Source organism: Muntiacus reevesi, chromosome 1, assembly GCF_963930625.1.
Source record: "Muntiacus reevesi chromosome 1, mMunRee1.1, whole genome shotgun sequence".
Taxonomy (NCBI): Eukaryota; Metazoa; Chordata; class Mammalia; order Artiodactyla; family Cervidae; genus Muntiacus; species Muntiacus reevesi.
In genome coordinates this window covers 213,766,931-213,776,827 of record NC_089249.1, presented here as the reverse complement: position 1 = coordinate 213,776,827, position 9,897 = coordinate 213,766,931, and positions in this window count along the sequence as shown.

Genomic DNA, 9,897 nt, shown 5'->3' with positions numbered 1-9,897 from the left:
ATTACCATCTGCAGTGATTTTGGAGCCCAGAAAAATGAAGTCAGCCACTCTTCCACTGTTTCCCCATTTATTTGCCATGAAGTGATGGGAATGGATGCCATGATCTTAGTTTTCTGACTGTTGAGCTTTAAGCCAACTTTTTCACTCTCCTCTTTCACTTGCATCAAGAGGCTGTTTAGATCTTCTTCATTTTCTGCCGTAAGGGTGGTGTCATCTGCATATCTGAGGTTATTGATATTTCTCCCAGCAATCTTGATTACGGCTTGTGCTTCCTCCAGCCCAGTGTTTCTCATGATGTACTCTGCATATAAGTTAAATGAGCAGGGTGACAATATACAGCCTTGATGTACTCCTTTTCCTCTTTGGAACCAGTCTGTTGTTCCATGTCCAGTTCTAACTGTTGCTTACTGATCTGCATATAGATTTCTCAAGAGGCAGGTCAGGTGGTCTGGTATTCCAATCTCTTGAAAATTTTTCCAAGGTTTATTGTGATCCACACAGTCAAAAGTTTTGGCATAGTCAATAAAGCAGAAATAGATGTTTTTTGGAAATCTCTTTTTTTTTTTTGATGCTCCATCAGATATTGTCAATTTGATCTCTGGTTCCCCTGCATTTTCTAAAATCAGCTTGAACGTCTGGAAGTTCATGGTTCACATATTGCTAAGGCCTGGCTTGGAGAATTTTGAGCATTACTTTACTAACGTGTGAGATGAGTGCAATTGTGCAGTAGTTTGAGTATTCTTTGGCAGTGCCTTTCTTAAAGATTGGAAAGAAAACTGACCTTTTCCAGTCCTATGGCCCCTGCTGAGTTTTCCAAATTTGCTGGTGTATTGAGTGCAGCACTTTCATAGCATCATATCATCTTTTAGGATTTGAAATGGCTCAACTGCAATTCCATTACCTCCACTAGTTTTGTTCAAAGTGATGCTTCCTAAGGCCCACTTGACTTCACATTCCAGGATGTCTGGCTCTAGGTGAGTGATCACATCATCATGATTATCTGGATCATGAAGATCTTTTTTGTATAGTTCTTCTGTGTATTTTTGCCACCTGTTCTTAATATCTTTGCTTCTGTTAGGTCCACATCATTTCTCTCCTTTATTGAGCCCATCTTTGCATGAAACGTTCCCTTGAATTTTCTTGAAGAGATCTCGAGTCTTTCCAATTTTATTGTTTTCCTCTATTCCTTTGCGCTCATTACTGAGGAATGTTTTCTTATCTCTCCTTGCTATTCTTTGGAACTCTGCATTCAAATAGGTGTATCATTAGTTTTCTCCTTTGCTTTTCACTTCTCTTCTTTTCTCAGCTATTTGTCAGGCCTCCTCAGATAGTCATTTTGCTTTTTTGCACTGGTTTTTCTTGGGGATGGTCTTGATCCCTGTCTCATGTACAACGTCATGAACCTCCGTCCATAGTTCATCAGGCACTCTGTCTATCAGATCTAGTCCCTTACATGTATTTCTCACTTCCACTCTACCAAATAAGGGATTTGATTTAGTATACCTTAATGGTCTAGTGGTTTTCTCTACTTTCTTCAATTTAAGTCCGAATTTGGCAATAAGGAGTTCATGATCTGAGTCATAGTCAACTCCTGGTCTTGTTTTTGCTGACTGTATAGAGCTTCTCCATCTTTGGCTGCAAAGAATATAATGTCTTATTTCGATGTTGACTATATGGTGATGTCCATGCGTAGAGTCTTCTCTTGTGTTGTTTGAAGAGGGTGTTTGCTATGACCAGTGCATTCCCTTGGCAAAACTCTGTTAGCCTTTGCCCTGCTTCATTTTGTACTCCAAGGCCAAATTTGCCTGTTACTCCAGGTGTTTCCTGATTTCCTACTTTTGCATTCCAGCCTCCTATAATGACAAGGACATCTTTTTTGGGTGTTAGTTCTAAACGGTCCTGTGGGTCTTCATAGAACCATTCAACTTCAGCTTCTTCAGTATTGAAGGTAGGGGCATAGACTTAGATTAACGCAATATTGAATATTTTGCCTTGGAAATGAACAGAGATCATTCTGTTGTTTTTGAGATTGCATCCAAGTACAGCATTTTATAGTACTGCATCCAAGTACTACATATTATAGATTGCACCCAAGTACTGCATATTATAGGTAATAGCATATTAAATGAGAGTTTTTCTGTTGCTTGCAAATTTTCACTACAGCCCAAAAGATGAGGACAAAGCACAATGAGCAGACAGACTTCTGAAAGAGAGGTACTAAAAATATCTGTGCAGGACTTAATAATCAACAGTAAGATAAGTCCATTGACTACCACCCCATCCAAGCTACTTAAGACTAAAACTTTGAGGCAGAATTCTTCAAAGGGAAATGATAAAAGTAAGGAGTAATTATACTTTTATCCTCCTTCTCCATTCAGATAAAACCCAGGAGAGGTAATTCCACCTGCTAGAGAAGCACTCAAGGATGGGGATGCAAAGAGAAAGATAAGCATTTCCCTCAGGCTGGAGCTCAGGAAGCTACAGAACTCAAAAGACTCAGCCCCAGAGGACCCATCACATGGCGAGGAATGAGAAGAGTTCTTAGAAGAACACGGCTTGTATCACCAAGACTCTAGAGGGAGATGTGAACCTGAAGGCGGATGCCTGCTTCTCACCTTGGGAAGGCCCAGTGCTGCCTAGAGCATCACATGTGCGTCTTTTCTTCTAAACCTCATTCTGCTGATGTAGTCATGAAAGTCACCCAGCAGGAGTAAGGAAGGAGTAGAGAAAGAGCGAAAGGAAAAAACAAACAAAAAAAAAAACAAGTCTGTTGATTAAACATAAGTTTTGGTGGCTGATATCTTGTTTTATTTGAAATTAACTTTGTTTGCCCTAGTTGAAAGTGATAAAGTGAAAGTTTCAGTCACTCATTTGTATGGGACTCTTTGCAACACCATGGACTGCAGCCTACCAGGCTTCTCTATCCTTGGAATTCTCCAGGCAAGAATACTGGAGTGGGTAGTTATTCCTTTCTTCAGGGGATCTTTCCAACCCAGGGAGTGAACCCAGGTCTCCTGGATTCTTTACTCTCTGAACCACAAGGAAAGCCTGTTTGCCCTGGTTAATGCTCAGTTTTCATTACATTCCTAATGAAAGGCAATGCCAAAGAGAGCTCAAACTACTGCACAATTGCACTCATCTCATACACTAGTAAAGTAATGCTCAAAATTCTCCAAGCCAGGCTTCAGCAATATGAGAACTGTGAACTTCCAGATGTTCAAGCTGGTTTTAGAAAAGGCAGAGGAACTAGAGATCAAACTGCCAACATCTGCTGGATCACCGAAAAAGCAAGAGAGTTCCAGAAAAACATCTATTTCTGCTTTATTGACTATGCCAAAGCCTCGACTGTGTGAATCACAATAAATTGTGGAAAATTCTGAAAGAGATGGGAATACCAGACAACCTGACCTGCCTCTTGAGAAACCTGTATGCAGGTCAGGAAGGAACAGTTAGAACTGGACATGGAACAACAGACTGGTTCCAAAGAGGAAAAGGAGTACATCAAGGCTGTGTATTGTCACCTTGCTTATTTAACTAACATGCAGAGTACATAATGAGAAACGCTGGGCTGGAGGAAGTAGAAGCCGTAATCAAGATTGCTGGGAGAAATATCAATAACCTCAGATATGCAGATGACACCACCTTTATGGCAGAAAGTGAACTAAAGAGCCTCTTGATGAAAGTGAAAGAGCAGAGTGAAAAAGCTGGTTTAAAGCTCAACATTCAGAAAACTAAGATCATGGCATCCGGTCCCAACACTTCATGGGAAATAGATGGGGAGACAGTGGAAACAGTGGCTGACTTTATTTTTCTAGGCTCCAAAATCACTGCAGATGGTGATTGCAGCCATGAAATTAAAAAACACTTACTCCTTGGAAGGAAAATTAAGACCAACCTAGATAGCATATTAAAAAGCAGAGATATTGTCAACAAAGGTCTGTCTAGTCAAGGCTATGGTTTTTCCAGTGGTCATGTATGGATGTGAGAGTTGGACTGTGAAGAAAGTTGAGTGCTGAAAAATTGATGCTTTTGAACTATGGTGCTGGAGAAGACTCTTGAGAGTTCCTTGGAATGCAAGGAGATCCAACTAGTCCATTCTGAAGGAGATAAGTCCTGGGTGTTCATTGGAAGTAAAGCTGAAACTCCAATACTTTGGCCATCTCATGCGAAGAGTTGACTCATTGGAAAAGACCCTGATGCTTGGAGGGATTGGGGGCAGGAGGAGGTGGGTACGACAGAGGATGAGATAGGTGGATGGCATCACCAACTCGATCAACATGGGTGTGAGTAAGCTCCGGGAGTTGGTGATGGACAGGGAGGCCTGGTGTGCTGCGATTCATGGGTTCGCAAAGAGTCCAACACGACTGAGTGACTGAACTGAACTGAACTGAATGGTAACTAACTGATAATTACATTATATTATGAACACTTTCAGTTAATTGCTACAGTGTAGAAAATGTGGCAAATCGGTTTCAGACACAGAAGTCAAATGTGTTTTAGCCCACTAAGAATACTTTTTTAAATATGCACAGTATAATATAATGCCAAGATTATTGAAAACCATTTGTTTGGTAAGGCATCTATTAACTAATTAACTGAGAACCAAGTCTGCAAAGTAGGACTTGGTAGTAGTAGCTTTTTCTTACTAGACTAGATGCATCTTAAATGTCAGTGGTTAGAAAAATTGAGCCACCATATTTGGACCATCCAGTAAACCAATTAGAGAAATATTTTTTTAAGTTAATCATTCTGTATCCTTAGTAAATGTTTGCAGTATTGGTCAAGAACCTTGACTGACTTCTGTGCCGTGTATTTTTAGCAACTAAAACTCAGCTTCGTACAAGGTCAAACCTCAGTTTGTTGTTATTCAGTCGCCCAGTTGTGTCCAGCTCTCTGCAACCCCATGGACTGAAGCATGCCAGGCTGTCCCTCACCATCTAACGAAGTTTGACCAAGTTCATGTCCACTCCCTCAGTGATGCCATCGAGCCAACTCATCCTCTACACCCTCTTTTCCTTATGATCTATGAAGGGATTCCCTTCACAGATCACTGCCTTGTTGTGACAAAGGGGCTTGGGTAACTCAATGAAAGTATGAGCCACACCTTGTAGGGCCACCCAAGATCGACAGGTCATAGTAGAGAGTTCTGACAAAACATGATACACTGGAGGAGGGAATGGCAAACCACCCCAGTATACTTGTAGTGAGAATCTCATAACCTGTATAAAAAGACAAATCTCAGTAAATAAATAAATAAAGGATTAAATAAGCACTTAAGAAGGATCTAAATAAAATTCCATACCAATAAGAAAGCAAATTACATATTGAGCTCATGCTTTTTTAAAAAAAATTCTATTTATCTCTAATGCTTATAATAAATAATTGACTGAAATTAGAAATTTCAGTGAATCATGAGTTTTGCCTAAAGCATCATAGAAGTTTTATTCCCCATCCCTCACCCCCACTCTCACATGTATACAAATATCCTGAATCAGCTGCCTTTTTTTCTTTTGTTTTCTTTTCTTTTTCTGAATGACTGTTTAATGGAATAACTAGATATTTTGGTTTCACATTATCACAGCCAAGTGTGCAGTAATTAAAAAGATGATTTCAAATGGTATTTACATTTAACAACATGCACCAACTTTGCCATATGTTTCCTACCCTTGTCAACTTGTTTATGTGGCATTTTATCTGCAGAAAACAGCTTTGTTCCTCATGGCTGGAGTCACAAACGGTGAAAACAAACAGAATGAAAGGTAAAAGCAAACTGCTCACTGAATTCACCTGTGCTCAAGGCAGCATCTCTTACTGAGACTCTGGTGTGATAATTCTAGGAGAACTCACAATACAAAGGGACACACTCGGCACAGGGCTTTTCACAATTTCTTTTCCTGATTTCTTAACACAGGGTGGGATCCAAACTCGAGTGGCCACTGACTGGGGCGTTTCTGCACTGGGTATGCATGAGAGTACATATCCCATGTGGGTATGATTTTGTTCCCCAGAAAGATTCTCCCCTCAAAAAATATCAGTAGTAGTTACCTGCATGAGAGGGATTGGTAAGCCGGAAATTGACATCTTACTCCGCTTTATAACTATCCATATTGATGCTATTTATTTTTCCTTTCAGGTTCTACAATTAACATTAAAATATAATCAATATACCAAGCAGTCATGGTTTTGTCAGCTTATAATTTCTGCTTCGAGATTTGCGACTGCAAGTGTTAATGTCTCAGCCATGTCCGACTCTTTGCAACCTCATGAACCGTAGAACCCGCTAGGTTCCTCTGTCCATGAAATTCTCCAGGCAAGAATACTGGAGAAGGTTGCCATGCCCTCCTCAGCTTTGCAATCATATTGTCCTATATGAGTAGGATCTTTATATAGAGAACGAGATTCAAAATGTAGGGAACAAACACAAGCTTTATTTGTAACCTTGTTCCATCATCCAGTGTGGGAGGAAGGAACGACTGTCAGTTAAAACAAGAAGTTATATTTTCACCGCCTCCAGTCAGAATTTTGGTGAGAAAGAATGAGGACCATTACGGTTCCTGTCCAACCAGTAGAGAAATTCTCCTTATTTGGCTGGCCACAGAAAACACAGTACAACAACATTAACTGAATGTCTGTCTTGTTGCCATAGCCTGTCCAAAGAAACAGCCACTGAACACTTAAAGGACCATGTGACTGTCGCACTATCAGTAAGCCTGAACAAGAAAGCATTGAGCTGCTTAGGTTTGGGCTCCCCACTGAAAATTAAGTCATATAACCTTTTCTAAATGTTCAGATAAGGCATTAATACTCTTATGTATCAAAAATAACATTCAAACATATCATGACTTACAATTGGAGTATAAAGACAGTTTATAACAGGCAACTATATTCCTAAGACATAGAAGCTTAGTATCTGGTCACCAAAGAAAGAAAATTCCATTACCAGGGGACAACTGTTTCAAGAGTTTCTCAGCCTAGAAGAATATTATCCTAGCATTTCACAGTTTCAAAATTTTCCTTAATGTGTCTTGGGTTGGTTTCCTGAGAAATAGACTCTGATACTGCTATTTGCATGCAGGAGTTTTGTTGGGAGGTGATGTAGTGAATCATTTAATCTATTTGTAGGACATGTATTTTTAACCTTAAAAATGCATTCCAATATGCATTGCATATGTGAGTGCATGCCAAGTCGCATTCGACTCTTTGCAGCACTATGAACTGCAGCCCACTGACTCCTCTGTCCATGGGATTCTCTAGGCAGGAATAATGGAGTGGGTTGCCATACTCTTCCAGAGTATCTTCCCAACCAGGGATCAAACCCCTGTCTCTTGCATCACCTGCATTGGCAGGCTGATTCTTTATACTAGCACCACCTGGGAAGCCCATACAGGATACCTAGACTGGTCAAATTCAGATTCAGAAAGTATATTGGGAGATGCCAGGGGCCAGGGTGTTGGTGGTGGCGGTGGGGAAGGGGAATGCGGAATTGGTATTTAATGGGGACAGTTTCAGTTTAGGAAGGTGAAAAGTTTGGGAGATGGATGATGGTGAGAACTGCACAACAATGCGGATGTACTGAGTGCCACCGAACTGTAGAGTTAAATATGATTAAAATAGTATGTTTTGTATTAGGTGACTTTTGAAAGTGGAAGTGAAAGTTGCCCAGTCTTGTCCAACTCTTTGCAACCTCATAGACTATTCAGTCCATGGAATTCTCCAGGCCAGAATACTGGAGTAGGTAGCCTTCTCCAGGAGATTTTTCCAACCCAGGGATCAAACCCAGGTCTCCCACATTGTGGGCAGATTCTTTACCAGCTAAGTCACAAGGGAAGCCCAAGAATACTAGAGTGGGTAGCCTATCCCTTTTCCAGAAGATCTTTCTGACCCAAGAAATAAACCAGGGTCTCATGCATTGCAGGTAGATTACCAACTGAGCTATCAGGAAAGCCACAGGTGACTTTTTACCACAATTAAAAAAAAATAATAATAAAAATAAAAAAGAAAGCAAAACAAGGCTGAACAGAGGGAGAAATGGAAACATGACTGGATTTCCAAGTGAGGCCTCAGCCAGTTCTCCAGGCTGTGGAACTGGTGTAGCCTTTCAGAATTGTCTCAAACTGAGACAAACAGTCAGCAGTTAGTACCTTTCTATCAATCAGTCAGGGACTTGCATGGCGGTTAAGAAGTCAGGGCTTAAGAATCTACCTTGCAATGCAGTGGATGCAGGTTTGATCCCTGGGTCAGGAAGATCCCCTGGAGAAGGACATGACAACCCACTCCAGTATTCCTGCCTGGAGAATCCCATGGACAGAGGAGCCTGGCAGGCTACAGTCCATGGGGTCACAAAAGAGTCAGACACAACTTACCAACTAAACAACAAATCAAACAGTCATAAGATAGGGTGTAGTTTGGGGACAGGCATCTCTCTGACAGAGGGCAAGCATTGAGGAGAACTCAGCTGTAAGTAGTCTACAGACAACAAAGCTCTCTCCCTCACAGCTGAGGAAATGCGTGTCTTGGTCAGGAAAAATGGATGAGGCAGCACTTCACAGCATCCAATAGACAGGATGTCTTAACTACTGGGAAATGTACTGCCTGTGATAAATATCTCTGTCTCTCTGATGTTTTCACCTCTCAAATTAGACTGTGATGAATATATATTAATATATTAAAGAATAGTTAAAATCCCATGAATTTTATCTTTTGGGAATACATGGACCTAAAAGGCCATGTTTCTGAATGATAGACAATATGATTCCCCCCAAAATATGGAGAGGAAATAATGTATTGATGAGGAAGAATTCAACATTTGCTATATTGTCTTCAGTGAATTAACTGGTATGAAAAATTTCACATTAATTGAATAAAGCTGACAGCAATAACAGTATTATTTGACAGTGATGAGTATTACAATGATCCGTGTTATACAGTCCAGGGGACTTGGATAAGTTCTTCTGTCTATCATAAAAGCCTGCTCCCTGGGGGAAGTCATCTGTTCTCAATAATAATGGTTAGCAGTGGATATCAGAACCCTGAGGACAACTCTCAAAGCTACTATGACCACAGCCAATAAAAATACATGAAATGATGACCTTTGGGATATTACCTGTACATTATAAGCAACAGTATTTAGTCATTCACTAACTGAACTTCCTGCAGCATATCAGGCAATATATGTGTCTGTGCTCAGTTGCTCAGTCCTGTCCAATTCTTTGTGAACCCATGGAATGTACTGGGCCAGCCTCCTCTGTCCATAGGATTCTCCAGGCAAGAATACTGGAATGAGTTGCCATACCCTCCTCCAAAATATCTTCCAGACCCAGGGATTGAACCTATGTCTCTTATATCTGTTGAACTGGCAGCAATTCTTCACCACTGAGCCACCTGGGAAGCCTAGCAGGCAATATACAAATGCCTAAAACAAGATCTTATGATAAAGTTAATGAATTCAAAATTGTGATTGTGTATAAATACATAGATATTGTATGTGTATACAGACATACACAATATTTATTTGATTCTAAGGATTTGTGATGCAAAAAAGTTTAAGATACAGAGTTACAAAGATAAATATCATGGTCCCTGCCTATGGGTCCATTATTTCAGTGAAGATCCTGCCACTGAGGAGTGCTTGGGGAATACATGCTCTGAGAATGGACCACAACTCCATAAGAAGGCAAAAGGACCAGGAGTTTTAGTTGGTAATTTAAAGACATGACTCCTAGGCTTTTCACTCACTATATGAACATGGACAGCCTCTTAATCTTACCAAGTTTCAGACTATTTGTGAGAAATAGGAAGACAAGTGTCTACCTCATGGGACAGACCTCAGTATGTGCCCAATTTTGTATGGTGCCTGATATAGAGTACAACACACTAGATATCAGCTAGTATTAGTAG